This window comes from Pithys albifrons, chromosome 4, assembly GCF_047495875.1.
Source record: "Pithys albifrons albifrons isolate INPA30051 chromosome 4, PitAlb_v1, whole genome shotgun sequence".
In the NCBI taxonomy this organism is placed as follows: Eukaryota; Metazoa; Chordata; class Aves; order Passeriformes; family Thamnophilidae; genus Pithys; species Pithys albifrons.
In genome coordinates, this window is record NC_092461.1 from 82,623,408 (window position 1) to 82,643,645 (window position 20,238).

A 20,238-nucleotide genomic window follows, 5' to 3' on the forward strand; every position below is an offset into this window, starting at 1 on the left:
AATCCCTCTCTTCAAATAATGCTGCTCTTCCTCATTCCTGCTCCCCTCTCCCCAGACAAAAGCTACTCCAGCTTTACTGGTACCCATCACCCCTAGGCACCAGGGAAAGGAAACAGAAACTAAGAAGCTATACAAAGACCAGATGAATACTGATGCTGTGGGGGAAGGGGGGGGGGGGGGTGGGGGGGGGGGTGGGTGATTTTTTGATTTTTTTTCATTTTTATAGATTTTAGAAGTACTTGTAACTGTAGTAAAATGTAGATTTAGTGTGCTAATATTTCTAACAGTTTAAGTTCAATGTTTATACAAGCCAACTTCTGCCACATATCAGTAGCTCAAATCCTTTTAGTTGTTTAGTCTTGTTTCCAAGGTAGAAAGCTGAAGAATATGACAAAAGCCTGCAGAATGAAACAAACATGAGCCAACAACCTTGGGTCTAAGAAGGCTGGAAAACCTCCAAACCCTATGTGTGCTGAGGAAAACGATGAAGAGAGGGTCCCAGTGACCCCTAACTCAAATCCTGAGGAGGTGTGCCCAGGGGCAGGATGGGGCTGGACTGAGAGATGTGTGAACTGGGAACTGGGTAGACAGTATTATAAAAACCATAGAAATCAGTGTTTGGGACATGCATCAATATGTATTTCTGTGGGGCCCAGGCCTGATATTAAAGGACTTTCACTTTTTATCTTATCCCACACTAACTTGGCTCAGAGTCCTTCTTTGCTGGGGTCTCTCATGGCATCACTACAACTGCGCTAAGCATTAAAGCCTTTACCTGTGGGAGGTTATACCACATCCATCTCTCCAGGTCTCACTGGAAGAGTTAGGACTGCTACCCCTGTGTTGTAGTTTGGGATTATTATGTAAATTCTCTCCCCTGCCACTAACTGCCCATGCCAGCAGTTAACAAAAGAAGTAGTTAACTACTGATCACTTGGATGGGAGCAGGTTTGTCTCTTTTGTTTTTTTGGGGACATTTTTCTCTTCTTGCTCGGTGGAAGGCAGGAGCTGTGGCTGTCGAGGAGAGAAGTGGCTCTGCTGGGGCTTCTGGCTGAGCTGCTGCTTTTCTCCTCGCCGTGGCTGTTTCTTCCGGTTCCTGCATCTGGGATCCCGGCCTCTGTTCCAGCCTGACCACCGCCTGCACTGACCACCGCCTGCACCGTCACAGCCTGCCCGCCCCGGCTGGGGCAGTGACCTGGGAGAGAGAGAGGTTTGCAGCTGCTTTTGCAGGACACGTGGTGGTTCCCCACTTTCAGCTTTCTTTTTCCTTCATCTGGGACAAGAGACACAGAGTTCATCTGAGAGCTCACCACTCATCTGTCTCGCTGGAGAGGGACTGGGAACTACTGGGAACTCACTCCGCAGCCAGCCGGACTGTGACATTTGACACTGCTTGAGTATAACTTTCCTCCTGGAGGAAAACCTGCTGGGTTTTGTTGTTGTTTGGGTTTTTTCTTTCTCTTGTGGTGTTGGGGAAGTGGTTTGCACTAGTCTGTTTACATATAGCAGTTAAGAACAGTTATCCTTCTTCTATTAAAATTCCTTTTTTTTTCTTAAATTTGATAAAGAGTGGCGTGATTATTGTGGAGAAGGCCCCCTCCCCCGCTTGTGGGTAAACATTTTGGTTTTTTTTTCCCTCAAACCTAGACACCCTGCCACTTCCACCTATCTCCCCAGTAAAGAAGTAGATGTGTGGATGAAAATGAAATGATACCTGGCAGAAGAGCACCCTTAAGAAAAGATCATCATGATTGCATTTTTCACATAAACCTTTCAAAACTCAAGTCTCCTACACTAAAATTAAATACCAGATATAGACAAGTCTGTAAACTTTTACAATGGTCAGGAAGTTCCCAAATCTTCCAAAAATTGTAACTCTCCGTGAACAGGTGCAGGTTGAAAGACACAAAGTAAAAAGGTCTTGCAACGTTCTTCCTGCTCAGCAGTAGTGTAAATAACACTGCCTTCAGTAGAAAAGATTTTCATTTTTTCTGCAGTATTTTGGACTTAAACAACACGCATCTATGGCCTGGCAGTCAGCAAATTCACAGCCAGGACTACTTTAAAATTTCAAAAATCTTGCAAAGGCCACAGTAAATGCTTTCACGAGTGATATACAGACACTACCTTTATATTTATAGAACACAAGGTTTCAAAGTTTCCCTGACATTGAGTTTTGCTTTCATTTTTATATGGAAAAAATAGATCTTCTCAGATACTGGGAACCACCGGGTCACAGGCAGATCCAAAATCTAAACTGGAATCAGACTAGCCTGTGTTCCATCCTCTTCCGCCTACTCTGTTTCCCTTCACCCACCCTCACCACCTCGTCTCTGCTTTCTCTGGATTCCATAGCTGCTCATGGTCTTCTTTTGTACCTATCAAGGAAACCTGATAATTCTACTCAGTGAGGCAAAAGAACCCAAGACACATGAAAAGGAAAAAAAATACACCTTAATATCTGTAATATGGATACATGAGAAGCATTAGTTTAAGTCAGGTGGTGGTAAACTCTCACAGCTCTACCACCCCAAAATCTAAGCTCCTCAACCATACCAGCACCTCAGTGTGTGCATATGCTGCAAATGGTCTGCATCTTCAGTATCTGCACAGTTCATTTGTGGCTTTCCACAATTCAAATGTTCACAACGAGATGCTCACCATTAAAAGAGTTCAAATATTACTTTGTGTTAGCATTTCCTAATGAATACTTAAATGAACTCTGAGAAACCTGATCTGAAAATATAATATAACAAAAAGCTAGAACTGTAATGGAGATAAGCAGTTATTACTAATAAATTATACTCTGGTTTGTATCAGATGGATGAAAGATAAACATCGAGACACAAACATTAATTATATTTTTCTTTATCTGTAATTTGAGTTAAAAATAAAAGGTTCACCGTTATGACTGAAAATCTTCAGATGCACTAACACAGCCAATATTAAAATGAATATGATGTAAAACAGATTTTGAAAAGAATACTGAAACAATCAGAACTACATTTCAAATCTCATTTGTTCCCATGCTAACACTTAAAAAGGTTTGCAAATGCCAACATATAAGTCTTTCTCTGCCCCAAATCTACCTTTTTAATAATAATCATTATTGCAATTCATTGTGGCGTTTTGCTTCAGTGGATATTTTTCAAAATACTTTTGATAGTTTTCACAAGAAATACTGTAACAGATATTCACTGTCAGGCACCTCCAGGATAGCTGTTTTTTAAAATGGATGATATTTCAATTACAATGTTTCTTTTTGGTTACTCTTGTGAATATAAATATGCTCTGATTAATTGTACAGGTCTGCATGAAGTGGAAGGGTTGGTGAAATCTCTACAGTACTATGCTCATGTCTCAAATGAAAAGAAGCTCTTAGTAAGTATAAAATCTATAGAAGCTTAGTGACTCTTGATGATCATGACATCAGAAACTACTGATATACATGGGAGATTTACTGGTAGACAATGCAATAAATAAAAAGTAACCTGAGAAAGGAAGGTCAATGATGAATTATAAATGCCATCAATACGTAATTTCAACTCATAAAAGTCCTATTTCAGATTTACATAATTTTGTAAACTTGGGATAGACAACTTCTGTTCCATAATGACAGTTTTCCTCAGTTTTCTAAATACCTTAACACAAAGAAACACTCTAATAAGGATCTATTCCAATCGATACATAAGACAACAGATGAAAGTGCCTTATTTTCACCTGTTCATAAAACTATATATTATGTTTATAGTTTAAACTTACAGATTATTTGCATGCTACATATTGTAAATAATTCATTCCACTGTTTCCAAGTTAAACAGGTGATATTCTAGCTAATTCCTAGAGTTACTATTATGTTTTATTTGAAACTATTTTTCATGTTCTTTCTGATAGCTTAAATCTGGAATTAATTCCATTAGACAAAACCATTGCATTTTTAGTCAGTATTTCATGGCCTTACCTCACATGAAGCAATAATCTGCCCAAAGACATAGAATAGTGAATCATTAATAACTACCTGTAATATAAAGAAGTAGACGAACCTTCTTTGGAAGAGATTAAACCTAACCCTCTAATAGACTTGCACTGAAAAAAAATAACCCTTTTAATTTCAAATGAAAGTTTTACAGAATAATTTGGGGATTCAGTGAAGATATAAAAGGGAGCAGAGGGAAGACAACAATTTTGCTTTGCAAAGTTCACCACTAAGCTTAGAGTCAGCGGACAGACCTCACTTCAACATCCTCTTGCTGTCTGAAGATGGGAAGCAGCAACTTGTGAACAGCAAGATGAAAGAGGAAAGGTCCATGAGGAGGGGAGAGGCCTTTGCTATCAAATTATCCCTGTCAATCAGGAATGTGTTACTGATATACTGTAAGACAGCTGAAGCACAGGCCATTGCCTCGTTCTGTAATGCAGCAAACACATCATTTCAGTCACAAGTGGAGCCTGCTTGTAATTAAACTAACATCTGTTGATACTTAATCCATTTACTCAACTCCTAATACATGCAAGCTTTTTGCATTTAATCTCTTATCCATAAGGATGTTCTTTGACCTGTGCTTTGGCATTAGGCAACTTAACTATAACCTTAGAGCTCCTTGCTTTGGATATTAGTTTTTGCCTTTGAATTCTTATTGTTTATTAAAGAATACAAACCTAGAAGTTTACCTTACTTGTTAATATTTATTTGTTGGCCCATTTCTAATAGAAATATTGCACCTTTCCTCTATTCTTAACAGGCTGCATTTCCTGACCTCCAGGCCTCATAAAAACAAGTAAATTCAAATTGTAAAAGAATTAGAAGACTAGGTTTTTACCTTATTGCACATTGGTACATGTTTACAAATAGGGAAGGTGGAAGGAGATAAGAAATGTCCTGTGAGGATATTCAGAAATTTTATTTTCACTTCTGATAACAGGAATTCTTGCCTCAACATCTCCCTCCGATACAAATTTGCCAGATGGCCTTTGCTAGTGTGTTTAAGGGCTAAACTTCAATTCTATTTTGGATTTGGGGTTTTCTTGGTAGGATGGATAGAAGTTGGGTAAAATGAGAAAAGATCACAATAGAGACAATTTAGGTAAAAAGCTTGTGATGCACAATCCTGTTAAAGAACAGGATCCACCACAACAAGAATAGTCTAAGTACTAACTCAGGGTCAACAAAGATTTTGTAAAATAAGCAGAAGATTTCTAAAAAGCTAAGACAGTAGCAAAATCTTAGCTCAAAGAACATTACTCTCAGTACCCTGGCCTTACTGATAGAATGAAATAAATTGAACATAACAGTCCACAATATTTGATAATAGGATTATATTCTTTTTAACATTTCATTTTAAATTGCCTTCATTGCATCATGCAGTATAAGGGTTACAATCATAGGCCCACAGAGAACCACATAAACAGGTGGGAACTAGTTTGGAAAAATGACTAGATTACCCACACCTTCAAATTATGCATTGAAAATAAACTGATGGCAATTCGACTTTGCACTGCAGTCTCCTCCACATACCCTGCTCCCCTCCAAATACTCAGGTAATGTATTCTTTCTATGTTCATTCTGTATTTTCAAGCTGTGCTGGTTTAAAGGTAAACAAGCAGGAGAAATGAACCCCACACAAAAGAGATTATAAGTCAGTTACAATTTAATAAAAATATTACAATAAATGCAATGGCACAAAGACAAACTGATTTTAACCCACAAAACCCAGAAGCATAACCCAGCACCCTGGGGTACAAACACAATGAGTATTGCTAGCCCCTGTGCTGAGCCCACGTGATTCTCCTGAGTGAAAAATTAGAAACCTGTTGGTGCAGATGACAGTCACAGTCTGGTCAAGAGTGGTGGTCTCTTCCAGATCCGGCGAATGGTCCCAGAAGTCCCCAAACCCCAAGATTACATACCCTCAGGTCCAGGTGGGAGCACCCAGTACCTCCCTCAGTGTGGGGAGTCACACAATGGGTGATCTGACTCTGTGAGTCATGGGCTATTTTGAAATTGTTGCTGGCTCATTAGCAGACACTCCCCTCAGACTGGGTGTGGATTTGCTAATGACTCGCTGGAAGGGAGTTATCACAGCTCTTATCTGACAGGCTTCATTAACACCCAGCTCACAGCCAGAGGGGTTGGGTGTGCCCTGGGCAGCTACTGCAAATGATCCATTGTTAACAGTTCATGAGAGAATATACAGAGGGTGAAGAACATACACCTTTGGTCACACCCACACAGTGGTCCCAGTTGCTGAACCAGGACACAAGCAGAGAGCTGAAAATAATAGGAAATTTTATCTAAGATTGGAAAATATGTTTAACCGTTTCATATGAGTATAAAGTTTACATAGTCTTTAAATACAGATAATAAAAAGGGGGGGTTAATTAAGAAGAATCATGAGCCTGGATGCAAATTTCCATGGAAAATTGAGCCCAAACTAATATCAATTCTGTTTTAGCACTGCTTAGCTAAGAGTGTCTGTATTCAGGAGGTTTCAACTAAAGGAAGGAGTATTTAGGAAGCCTTATTTAATGACAGTTCTGCTCTGTGAATATAACAGATGAACACTTGTTTAAAGTCTTAAAAAAATTCTGGGTTTATAACATTTTCTTGCAAATACAACTTCACTCTCTTCTGCTTGCTTTCTTCTGTAAAAGTATATAAAAATTATATTAATGTCATAAAGACTTACTTCCTGCATACGTACCCAATCTTAGATAAACAAACACACTAGACAGAAATAGCACTAAAATATGGAACAAGAAAAAAATCCTTTCTATTTGTTCATCTTCACCAAAGAAAAAAATAAAAGAAAAATATTATCAATATTGGAAATTCATAGGAAAAAAAGTATTTAAGAATAATTAACATCATATGGTAGCATCTCTTCTATGTTAACACTCCTCCCCAAAGTAAAAAGGATGGAGCTTTCCTCCCACCAATGTGTTGCCTTTGCACTATATACATACATATATCTAATATATTTGTATGTATAATGTCCAATGTATGTAAAATATGTATGATATAAATTTATATATATATATATATATATATGCGCACATAGGGGAACTCAGAAGGCTAATGGACTTTTCAAGTCAATTTTTCTTTTCTGCTCCTGAATGATAATCAATACAGTGAAGTTAGCACAAAGCAGAATCAACGTTTTGGTGGTCAGCTATTACCTCTGGCTCTTGAGGCCTGGACATGCTATAAAAAGGCACCATGGCCACCCAAGCAGAACAAAAGGGAGAGCAAGTACTTGTCCTTTCTAGTAACTCTTGCGGTTGACCTTGAAGCAATCAGACAATCTCCACAGAGAAACACGTAAGAGTAAAGGACCCCCTCCGTCCCTCATTGCAGGAGGGAAATCCTGCCTCCTCTGCACAAAAAAGAAATAATTAGTCTGGATGATGACTTTTTCTCATCTATTTCTTGAATTGTTAATGTGGCTGGGAAGGTTTTCTTTTCAGGTGGTTATATGAGGTAATTCATTCAGGCCATCTGTCAGCACTTTCTACTACTTTTAAATGGTAGAGCAAGCTCTCAGTACATCAAGGCACACATGTTAGTGCCACTTTTGTTTTGGTTACGCCTGGAGGAAATGGGAACATGCCAGTCACACAATTCAGCAGGTTAGCAATGACATCAAGTAAAATAGCTTACATAATGTAATGCACATCTGATGGCCCTACTTGGTGATGCCTTGCTGTTCTTCAGCCACTCTGCAGCAATGTATTTTACCAGTATTTTTACTGGCACCATGATAATTTAAGTCTGATTAAAAGCCCCTCTGACCAGAAAGGGGAGACAGGGCTGAATTAGCTTAACCCATTGACTACATAAAAATCCCCAATGAAAATCTTTATTTGCCACAAAAGAAAAAATAATCCAAACCAAAAAGCAGCAACTACCCCCTCCATGTTCATGAGGGCTGGGGAAAATTTAAGATGTTTAACCTGTTTAAACTAAAACATAAAATAATGTTTAGCCTTGATACTGGGAGGACTAACGAATAAAGCTCATTTAGTAGGAAAAGCTTCTAATCAGCTCTTCAATAAGTAAAGATAGCGTAAGAAGAAAAGAGCAAATATATAGGCAAAAGAATAACAAGAGCAATATTGTCAACCTTTTGTGGTTTCTATATGAAGTCTTACAAGCAGCTTCTAAGGGAAGAAAAACAGACATGGAAAGGTATAAAACTCAGGTTTACCAAAATCAGACCTACATAATACAGTTCTTAACCAGCCTAAACAATTGCAGTGTTTCTTTTTATTTCAGCTTTATAAAGTAGCTGATCATATATTACATGGGAAATGAATTAAAGCACAGATTAAAATTATGAAATGGAAGTGGCTACAGAAGTGATCTGAGTAATGCTGGAAATACTTTCCATCTGCAGAAAGGTCACCAGCAGAGATCCTCAAGGACAAGTCTTGGCATGGGCCCTACTATTTTTTAAGTTGACATGGCAATTAAAATATGAGTGATAATGAAGCTTGCTAATAATACAGATCTGAGAGCTACAGTCAACACAAAACCAGTCTCCCAGAACTACATGATCCTGAGGACTGAAAGAACAGGAATGGCATTACATTTAGTAACACCAAAAAACATTTAGTAACACCAAAAAAGAATGGATACAAAATACCAACCAAACAAGCAGCGGTAAATGTGGCTGAGTGGCTGTAAAAAAGTGTTTGCTCCCCTAGCAGATAAAAAAAAAACAAAACAGTACAACATAGCTACACTGGAAGAGTGTGTGCAACAAAAGACAACTTCACTGGCACAGGAATCACATCAGTCACTGGTAAAGTCTCATCTAGACAGCAGTGTACAAGTTTCACTTACCCTTCCTCAATCTTAAGCAAGGCAGATAATTAGAAAAATACCTAAAGTTCAAATTGTTTATTCAAACAAAAGACAGAGAAAACATCAGGTGTCTGTAAACATGTAACAGGCAGGAAAGCAAAGCCAAGAGTGAACAGGGAATAAAAGCTATTTATGACAAAATATTAGGGGTTTTGCACTACAATAAAATGGCAGAAGTTGGCTATGAAGGAATTTTCATTGTGAGTGAACAGGATTTTACCCTTCCTGGAAGGTCTGGAAAAGCATTCTCAAGGAACTCAAGAGGAGGGCAAACAAAAGCTTTATTTTAAAGTGGAGTTTGATATGTTTGACTGGAGATCATATATTGCCTCAGTCTGTGCAAGCAGAACACATTTATGAATAAGAAGCCGCCTAAAGAAACCAGCTTTATGCCCGATCTAGTTCAGATATACCTGAGAATGGAAAAAGATGGGCTGTCACTAACTACAGATTGAGTGCAGTGCTGATGTGTAAGCTCACCTGTAACAACAGATGACAGACTTTAGGGAACACATGTAGATACTTGAAGGGGAGAAAAAGAGTTTGTTTTTTCTTTTTTCTTTCATTTTTTTGGCAATAAGATAGGCTGATGTTTTACCACTCAAAGTCTCTCTCTAAGTGTAGCACCTTATCATGGCTCTGTTTATAGTACCTTTGTTTGCAGTAGTTCCTGGCACTTCATGCATTTTTCATAGCTGTTTCTTGTTAGTATATATTGTATTCCTTGGAGTGCCAAAACAAGGGCACTCAGTTGCTACCAGCGTTTTATTTTAATGACAAAACAAGCAGCAAGAACAACAGTTTCTGACAGTCTTACAGGACTACAGCTTATTTGTGGTGAAAGAAACATGACAACTGCATCCCAAAAGAACAGATGTAAATACAGCTTTCAGGGCTAGTCAGTAAGCCACTGATAGCCACAAAAGTTTGAAAGACGAGATTTTCTCACTTGTGCACACAACCATATGAGCAGTTCTAGGCACACCCATTAACACATGGTGATGCCACGTTTCTATGAACAAAACCAGGTATTAAACACAAGCAAATGCCAATCAGCATATATAATTATTGTTTTGTATATAAAAACCTAGTTTTTTCAGAAGAAAGACTCCAAAAAATTGATGCAGCAGTGCAGGAGGCACCCTGACCCTGCAGACAGTTCATTATGAGGCAATCTTAGCAAGCAAATCTAAAGATGCATTACTCCATTTACATAAATCCTTCCCTTCAAAGCTTTGTTCCTTCTTCCTGCCAAATCAATAAATGGTCTCTGCCCTACTTAGTGACTCCTCTTGAGCACTCACTTCCACATTCTTTCTCCCAACTTCACTATAAATGTACCTTTTTCCTCCACATCTGGCCCCATGTCTTCACAGAGGGGAAAAATTCTTCCTTACTTTCACAGGCTGCAGCCCTCTCTACCAGAAAAAGAGAATAATGCCTACCAAGTCTACTGTCAGATATCCTGGATAAATCAAATTCCATCAGATACATGATTTAATACTTTTTAAAAATTAAGATGATTCTTTTTTTTCTGCTAAGCTAAGTTTGGCTTAAATGTAAATTCAGTTTGAGGTTCTGCATATACCAAATCAAAGCAATATATTTACAAAAAGCAGTTCTAATCAGGCTACACTAGCATTCAAAACTCTTAGAAAAGAGTACTGCTACAAAGAAAGAAGGAAAAAAACCCACAGCAATTTCTAGCATAGACTCAGATTCCCAGTAGGGACAAGGCTAAGAGTTCCCAAGAGCATTGCAGCCATAGCTGCAATAGTTTATCTCACAATTGTCCAGATAAACACGTTCCATTTTTCAAAAACAGACTCATAACAAATACGAGTTTAAAAATTATGCAGGTTTTCTCCCTTCCTGTCATCACTGAGAGAAATCCATATTTAAGTTTTGTCTTTAAAATGTTCATAATAAAAAAAAAAGGAAAAGAAAACCAGCTACAAATAAGAAGACATAGTTAAGTTGCTATTTTAAAATATTATACAAGAATCCTTATAATAGCAAAATATATGGACTGTAAGTGAAACAGAAGACCTCAGAAACAAGCACATATCTCTCTGAACAAAAAAGTAGGTGTCAATGTACTAATTTCCAAATTTTAAAAAATTCTTTATGAACCAGTTTCAGGCATGTGCAGCATTTTAACAAGTTTAAATTAATACAGTGATATGACACACAAAATGGACATGCTTGTATGAGTCCTTTTTGTTGGTGTATGACAGAACGACTTAATTATTTTTACATGTCCCGGAAGAAGAAACTTAAAGACCTAATTGCTGTGCTAGTACAATAAGGTCACAACCCTGCAAGACATAAAATGACTAAAATAATACTCCCAAGAAAAGTCAAATTTTCTGCAAAATACAAGGACGTAATTAACTTACAAAAAGTATCTCTATGCAGTCTTTACATTGTTTTTTCTTTTAAAGTGGTTACAGAGCATTTAAAAAAACCTCAACCAATTCAGAAACATAAGACAAAACTGAGCAGACTCCTTCTGGACAAGCAAACCACTGAACACCATTACTGGCTGACTTGAGTTGATTGACCATAATTTTAATCAACCAGAGAGCCGCTGACTCATAAAAGGAGAATGTATTTCACACTGGCTGACTGCCTAATTCAGAGCGAGTTGTGCCCAGAAACCTTGGGTTCATTGTGAAATATAGTTAAAATGGAGGAATGGGACATCACCATGCCCTAAGACACAAACCATGGTAACTCAAACAGCTGCCATGTGTGAGTGATGACAGAGAAATGGAGAGGATGTGGAACCAGGATCTCTCCTCATTGAGAATGCTGAAGGGGTTGTTGTTCTTCTGATATCCAACACACCCCCAGGGCTGGTAGGAAGGTAGTTTCTCTGTGCTATGCACCACCAGCCCTCAAGGACCCCAGGGCTGGAGAGCCAGGGGAAGCTCTCTGCTCCAGGACAGCAAGCTCCCACCACTGCTGAGCTAATGACCATGCACACCATCTCCAGAGAGCTCAGCCCAGGACACCAAGCCTGCTGAGAGACCACCATCCTTGGGGAAAAACCCACAGCCACCCCACCACACGCAGTGCCAAGTCCATGTCTCAGGGATCACATCCAGCCCAACATGGGAAGCACAAAGTGATCTGAGTCACACAGTTTGTCTACTTTACTTTTTAAGGGCAGCCCTTCCATAGCAACTCACACCACTAGTCTGATCAAATTCTGAGAAGCCAGTCCTAGACTGTCATAGCCATTACTTCACTGTCTACCATTCGTCATGGAGACATCACATACCAAGGAGGGGTGAGGAGGAAGGATGGCAGCACAAATGCAGCCAATTGAGCATCCCAGAGTCCTCTGTGAATCACAGGGCCCAAAGAAGGATATGTGACAGAGAGAAGAGCAGGAATAGGGAATAATTTATAGGAAGAAACAAAAAATACACTAGCAAAACAGACATTTTTGTTTGTTTGTTTGCTTGCTTTTCATTTTTGGGGTTTTTTTAAATGCAAACCAGAATCAGTTGATTCCTGAAGAAGGCGAGTGTATTGCTTTGTCAAGTTGCAGCAGGTAATACTTACCATGGATCCTTCCACATTTTCAGTCATTTCTGGAAAAAGTGCATTACTCAGAACCACATTAGAGGCTGTCACAAAACCAGATCAATATCTACAGAGTAATACCCTTTACCCCTGAAATCAAAAAATTAGCCCAAAGTACCAAAATCCTTTCTGGAATACATGTACCTCTCCACTCCCTCTCAGCACCACCTCACTTTTGTCACTTTTGATGTCTCTTCTTGTGTCCCTGGTCACCAGCAGGTGCTCTAAAACACAGAGGAGAGACAAAATAACCTTTGTCTCTCTGGATTTCCATTTCTGTTTTCCCTGCCTGTTGGTTTGCATGCAATCTTTGATTCTCTATTTCTGCATCCCTTCTGTTAATTCAGCCTTTTATGAAAGGCCTGTCACTTCCTTTCCTGTAATTTCTGGAATTCACATGTTCTTGCTGTCCACCACAGCTAACATATTTTCTACTGACAGTGTTATTTGCTGTTTTTATTATCAGTCTAACAGCTGGCCTAGTAGATAATCTTTCTAGCCCGCTTCCAAACCTCATTAATCTCTTGGAACCCACCTACTAATTTTCTCATTTCTCACATGAACCAGTGATTTCTTTGCTCTTTTCTATAAACACCTCCTATCCCACCTCTCATTCCAACATCTTCCTTATCATTGTTCTCTGTACTCTCAGCTTTCATACTCTATTTGCCTGCTCTCCTAGTCTTCACTTACTGCCCTTATCTGCCTGCCTTCAAATGCTTCATAAATTGGGCTTAAAATAATCTTAAACACACAATACCCCTACAATCATGTAATTATGTAATTAAGTTCCTCATTAATGATTGTCTCCTGTGGTACTCAGCAGGTCAGTAAATTACACTGCATTTGGACTTGTTCAATTCTAACTCAATTGGCTTCCAGTGAAAGGGACTGTTCTTCTGGAGTCACACCAATGCAATCCCTGTAAACCATGGCTCTGTCTTTCAGAAAAAGGGCAAGCTCAGAAGCAGAGTAGCTCCCACACGAGGTTTTTAAAGGAGAAAGGCAAAATACAATAATGTTACAGCTTCAGATGAATACTTATTCTTCTGAAGTCTGACACAAAAAAGAGTTACTCGTCTTGGTTCATCTTGGTACCTTGATCTATTTCAATTCTTCACAAGAACCTCACACAGAAAAAATGTTACACATAAATAAACATGATTAACTTGGTATACATTAATAACAAGGAGAACCATGCATAATACTAACCTAAGTGCTGGACATTTTACTGTCCATCAACATGTATACGAGCACCCACCACAAAAAGCTGGATATGTGGCAGTAGGCTCTCATCCTGCTCAGTCTCTTGTGGCAAAATTGAGCAACTATATTTCCTCATTGTTGCCAAAAAGATTAAATAATTTTTGTGTTATAAACAGAAGGATCAGCCAGTAGACAATAACACTAGAAGGATAGAAAGTATCTGTATCGCCACATAACTACACAAAATAGTCCAGTGTTTTGCTAGTGGACTAGGGAAATCTGTTTATCTTTTGCTGAAAGAGTTTAAATTCACCAACCAGCTACTTTAAATATACTTTCAAATGCCTCCTGTGTGTATTCACATGCCCTCTGGTTATGTAAAACAAATCCATTCCCATCACTAGGCCTGAATTTTTAATATTTTGCTCTCTCATTCTTATTTCAGAGACTGGATTTCCATACCTGTTCCCTCTAATGCCACCTGGAAGAATAATGCAGGGTAAAACTCTTCCACCTACCAATTCTAGTACTGGAGCAGAAATTTCTTTATACCTCTGCTATGGATTTATAGTATTTAACACACAAGGATTTAAGATCACCTCATATAGTAAAACTAGGTACCTAGACACTCTCACATTTTTCACAGCTTATTTACTTTACTACATGCTAAGCAATTCAGTAATGCCATGAAGACAATATAGTCATCAAGACAATCCATTATTACTGCACAGAAGATGTGACTGGATTTCCCTCTGCAAAGCTTTGCCCCTTATAAGAGAAACAGGGCAACCATCATCCCAGTCAACTGACAGGCAGTTTAACTGGTGATGTTTGCACAGGCACTACCTGAAACAAACAAACAAACAAACGAAAAACCTTTATGAAATCTTTTAACAAAGTCAGTCAAAAGCTACTAAAAGAGAGACCTTCAGAAAGAAACACACTCTCCACTCCATATGAAGTTGCGTCTATGTTTTTAGCAGACACTTGAAGCCTGGGAAGAGACTGTGCCTGATGACACTGAACATTGGTGAAAGATGCCGCAGGCTTCTGACGAAGTGTATTTTCTTCATGTGCTACGCTGTCTTTGATCCCACAACTCAGCAGATGTCTTCAGCAGTGCTGGTCATGTCCTTGCCCATGCAAACCAGTTCCACAGCTTTCTAGATTTAACCACAGTAAATTTATGTCTCTCTCATCAATGAACATTTTTATTCTCTTTAAAATTTTTATTAGTTGTTTCGTCTCATTGTAGCCAGCTAGCTCTCTCACAGGGACTTTGGATTTGCTAACACAGAAATGCAGACCCTTTGAATGTTAATTGCTTCCTTTTTTTACTCCCTAGGAAGCCAGCAGAAAATTTGATGTGAATCATAGTACTCAGTCTCAGATGATTTTTCTTTTGGTCATAACTCCAATTTCAGATTTGCCAGTGCATCAAAAGTAACTGCTTTCAAGTTACCAGAACCACATCACATACCTAAGAAACATATTTGGGGTTAAGTCTGACTTTTTCCCCTGTCTGTTAAATACTGGCAAAGGATTCTGATTTCTCTTACAGGGTCATCATTTAAATAATTACAATATAATTATTTGACATTACCACTTTCAGTAACTCTGAATCAAAGAAGCCAGTTATATTGCATCTTTGCTATACTTATTTTTAAATTGCAAGATATTTCAGGTAGCACTACCCATCCTATATTTGACTAACATTATTTCCAAAAAAAAAACAGATGATTACTGTGGGATGCTGACCACTCAAAACTCACAAGAAATCAATGCAAGACACAAAGATTCAAATACTACAAGGTCAAGGCCATTTGTGTCAGAATTAGCATGACCAGCAGGACCAGGGCAGTGATTGTTGCCCTGTACTTGGCACTGGTGAGGCTGCACCTCAAATCCTGTGTTCAGTTTTGGGCCCCTCACTACAAGACAGATATTGAGGTGCTGGAGCATATTCAGAGAAGGGCAATGAAGCCAGTGAAGGGTCTGGAGCTCAAGTCTTATGAGGAGCAGCTGAGGGAGGTGAGGGTGTTTGGTCTAGAGAAAAGAACACTGAGGGGAGACCTTATCAATCTCTAGAACTACCTGAAAGATTGTAGCAAGATGGATGTCAGTCTCTTCTCCCATGTAGCAAGTGACAGGACAAGACGAAATGGCCTCAAGTTGCATAAAGGGAGGTTTGGACTGGATATTAGGAAAAATTTCTTCAGTGAATGGATTGTCCAGTGGCAGAGTCACCATCCTCAGAGGTATTTTAAAGATGTGTAGATGTGGCATTCAGGGATATGGTTTAGTGGTGGACTTGGCACTGCTAGGTCAACAGTTGGACTTGATTTTTTAAAACTCTTCTACAACCTCAATTATTCTATTCTACTCCACCCTATCCTATCCTACTTTGTCTCACATCTACCTTATCAGTTATGATCTCTTAGAAGTGATCTAAATATATAATGAATTAATGATACTATAATATAAAACTGACAAACAGTGAGCTGGGGTGAACTGCAATGTAAGATGCAACTTTTGCATTGTTTCTTTTTGCAAAGAAAAGTGCAAAGGAGGATATTAAATAATGGAGTCAATTTACTTGAGTTTTCATTCAGAACACTCAACATCCATGAGGGACCTGAATCTCTTTTTCTGGATACAGACATGAAAAACTAAAAAAAAAAAAAAAAATAAGGGGGAAAGGCTAGCAGCAGAGGCTACTCTGCCAGCCTAAGCAACCTTCTTTCAGTATTCATGAGGAAAGTCAATGATGTTATGGCCTGTGGCAGTAGTCCTTGTAAGGCTATGTTTTCTACCAGGATTTTGATAAAAACCAGCATGAAACAAGTACTTCACTTTAATGTGCCCACTAACAACAGCTCTTCAAACAACACTGATAGTATCTTTGCCTGTAGTTTTCATTAACCACTTCATGAAAGACACTTTGCTTTTTTTGTGCCTAAGGCTGCATTCCTAACTTTCTCTACTGCTTGTGCATAACCATGCCATCATTAATTTACTGGCATCATTTGTGGTCTTACACTAACCAGACAGCTACTGCTGACTTGAAGGTTGAATCTCATTTCTTATTTTAAGTATAAGGAACAATCTAATTAGATATAAATATATCTCAGTAACTAAGGGAATGACAATCTTATGATTAGTTATCTAAAGTTATAACAGTAGTTTCTTTCTAATTTTGTTTTACATCTTACTCTGATTTACTCAACTTCTTTGAGATGGTGTGCTAAATGTTATCTAATAAATGGAATTAAGACACTAGCTTTTCCACATAATCTTCTGGCATGGCAGCTCTTGTTCTTGGACAGTTACCTAAGGAATCATTATGGTGGATTTTAAATTAAAGAATAAAAAAGATAAATTTGTATCACGTATTAAAGAATAAGCTTTCAGAACTGAAGAGTGAGGTTTCCAAATCAATTAAGCAACAAATGTGCACCAATTCTAGCTATCATCATCAACATGTTAAAATATAAAACTACCAATTCTAGTAAGAAAAATGTCACAAATTAATTACCTAAGCACATTTTAAATGCACTACCTTAAGAAACAAAACAAACAAACAAACAAACAAACAAAAGGAGCTATTCTGCTCATTTTCCCCACCTGCTGAGGATTTGATTCACTCCTTATGCACAGATATGGGACGCAAACAGGAAAGACGTCAGATCTGATTTGCAAAAAGGATGGGTATCTCCAAGTAAGTCAGAATCCATAAATTACACAGAATCTGGCAATTCTGAGAGCCAAGCACCTCTTATTAATCTCTTTCTCTATTCCCACATGCTAGGATAGGTACACATACTCCTCACTAGAATAACAGATATATGTGAACATTTTGGTTATTCAATCTTCATGAAACTCTAAAGCTAAAATTACCAATATTGCCAATAGACAACTTTTTAAAACACGCACTATCTTATAAATTTATTTTTTAAATACTTCTATTTAGAAAAGATTATTTCACAATAAAACATCAGTTTGAGCAACAGATGACACAGTACATACTTCATTTGTAGTGCTGCATGGGAGGTGGTTTTAATCTTTCAAAGAATGGAAGGAGCAACAGATACAGTGAAAAATGCAAACACTAAGGAACACTGTAGCAAAAGCTACAAGAAGACATGAGGATATTTCCCACAATCGCAACAGTTAAGAGCACAAAGATCTGTCAGAAAATTCATCTGGAAAGCCACAAGTACACTACACCAGTGACTGTTTTCCATGTTCAAATCACCTGTTCCCAAAGGGCAGACCTGTACAGAACAAGAGAAAAGCGGTGGTTGTGTGTAACTTCTGGTATCAAAAACTTGCCTTTTGTCAAATGAAGGCAAGCAATGCCACATTTTGTGGGCAGTTCAACTTTCCATATGGTTCAATTGTAACTCCTCCCATGCTTCTTTTAGAATGAAAGAGGTAAGATAAGAGAATTTCCAATACACAGTGGGTTGACCCTGCAAAGGCAGCACAGTTAACTAAGAGCTACAGTCAAAGAAATAAATAATAAATCTTGCAGTTCTCAGGCAAAAAAAAAATTGGAAAAAATTCATTCTGCTAGATTTATAAAACTCAGCAGAATAGATTTCTTTGAATGACTAGCACCAAGTGTTTCATATAGCCAAAATGCAAGCCAGTTTTTTAAATAGTTATTTCAAATTTACAATCCAACAGTAAAATAACTACTGCTAAAAGTAATTTGTCAATTCTACATGAGGTGGAGGGCATCAAGGAGAAAAGAATGCAATACAGAAACATGCAGAACGGATTTTTCCTGTGGTTTTGAAACAAATTAGCTGTCAGTGATTTGCAGAATAACAAGAAATACTGACTAATTAAAAATGTTCAAGTATGTGAGCATGTGCTGGGAAAATAATGCCAATAATTCACTGGCTAGTTAGCCCCTTAGAGAATGCCAGCATTGGATAGTTCTTGAAATTGAGAAGAAATGATGTGGGTCTTGTATTAATTCATCATTCTGTTCATTGCAAGTCAGTGACTGATGACTGTGCCAATGTTATGGAATAACATTCATTAATAATCAGCATTTCCAACTGAGACGCAAAATTTCAACCTTTCTGAACCTTTGGATGCATATTGTATGTGTTAAGACATAGCAAAATCAAACATGCCCTATGGATACTGGCTGTGGTTCATTTATTTATTTTTAAAACCAAGAAAGGAAAATTGCATTCTCTTGAGATCCGACGTACCAGTGAGTTTACACAAAGATTGAAGAAACAATTCCTCACAGCAGGATTTTCAAGACCTGCTGCTATACAGTTTAGAACCAAAGCTCAAAAGCCATAACTAGGCTGAAGAATATACTGAGGCACCTACTTTCATGTGAGGAGAAACAGTTTAGGATTGATTGTAAACCTAAATGCTTAAGTCCTTAAATCAAAAAAACGTAATAAAAATTCCTACAAGTTCTACCTGCCCAGAAATGTTGACTGTTCAGGTATAATATCCAACATCAATTTATTTTTACTTACAAGCCTTTGATCATAGTTTAGAAGTTCAGGGTTGGATTTTTGGGATAGTTTTTCTGTGGCCTTACTTTTCTTTTAAGGAAGAATAAGAATGGTCAATGTCTACTTTCTGTTTGTCACACTCAAAGAAGGTGGAGAAGTTTTCAATCCAATATCCCTTGTGACATTCAACATACGCTGCTGTATCAGCAACAGCATAGCCAAGAGAAGGGATTACTCCCTTTATTCAGCCATCATTAAACCACATGCAATTTTGGTCCCTTTCAGGACAAGAAATATGTTTATAAACTTTGAGAAGTCCATGGTAGGATTCTGAAGGCAGTCAGAGCTAGAGCTTAAGGCCCCATGAGGACAGGCTGTGGGACCAGGGTTCATTCAGCCCCAAAACACAACAGTTTTGGAGGCACCTCACAGTAGCCTCCCAACACCTAAGAGGAGGTTATAGAAAAGACAGAGCCAGGCTCTTCACAAAGCTGCATATTGAGATACAATGGCTACAAAGTGAAGTTGGGGATATATAAGGGAGGAAGAGGGGGAAAAAACCCAATGATTGAGAGATTAACTAAGCACTGGAGGAGGCTGTAGACCTGCATTCTAAGAGACTTTCAAAACACAACTGGAAAAATCCCTGAGAATCACATTTAAATTCAGTGTTGCATTGAGCAGGAGATTGGAGAAGAGATCTCTCAATGTCCCTTCCAGCTTGGGATACTGTGAGGAGGGAAACACTGGGATGGACCACTGCCCATTCTGTAATCACCCCAAGAAAAAGAAAAGAAAATTTACGGAGGAGTGGCCAACCTCAACTGCTTCAAAAGAATTGCATGAGAAACCAAGCTGAATAACTATAGAATTACTCAAACCACAGGAGAACATTATCCTTTCTCTTTAAAACACATGCTCTTTCCAGTGACTTAGCTATCTCATTCTATTTGTTTTGGGTTTGGGGAGGTTTTGTTGTTTGGTTTTGTTGGGGGGTTTTAAACAACTGATAAATTCTTATTTAAGTGCATTTCAGCAACAACAAACATGCATTAATTATGCAGGAAAGATACTCCGGTAATGAGA

General features: G+C 38.2%; 1 protein-coding gene and 1 pseudogene across 1 annotated transcript in view; one reads left to right on the plus strand and one right to left on the minus strand.

The window, feature by feature from the left end:
• The window catches only part of PIEZO2 (piezo type mechanosensitive ion channel component 2), a 306,402-nt gene that overhangs the window by 277,211 nt on the left and 8,953 nt on the right, over positions 1-20,238 (minus strand). The gene's annotated exons all lie outside the window — the stretch shown is intronic.
• LOC139670923 (uncharacterized) overlaps positions 1-20,238 on the plus strand; it is a 36,089-nt pseudogene that overhangs the window by 11,896 nt on the left and 3,955 nt on the right.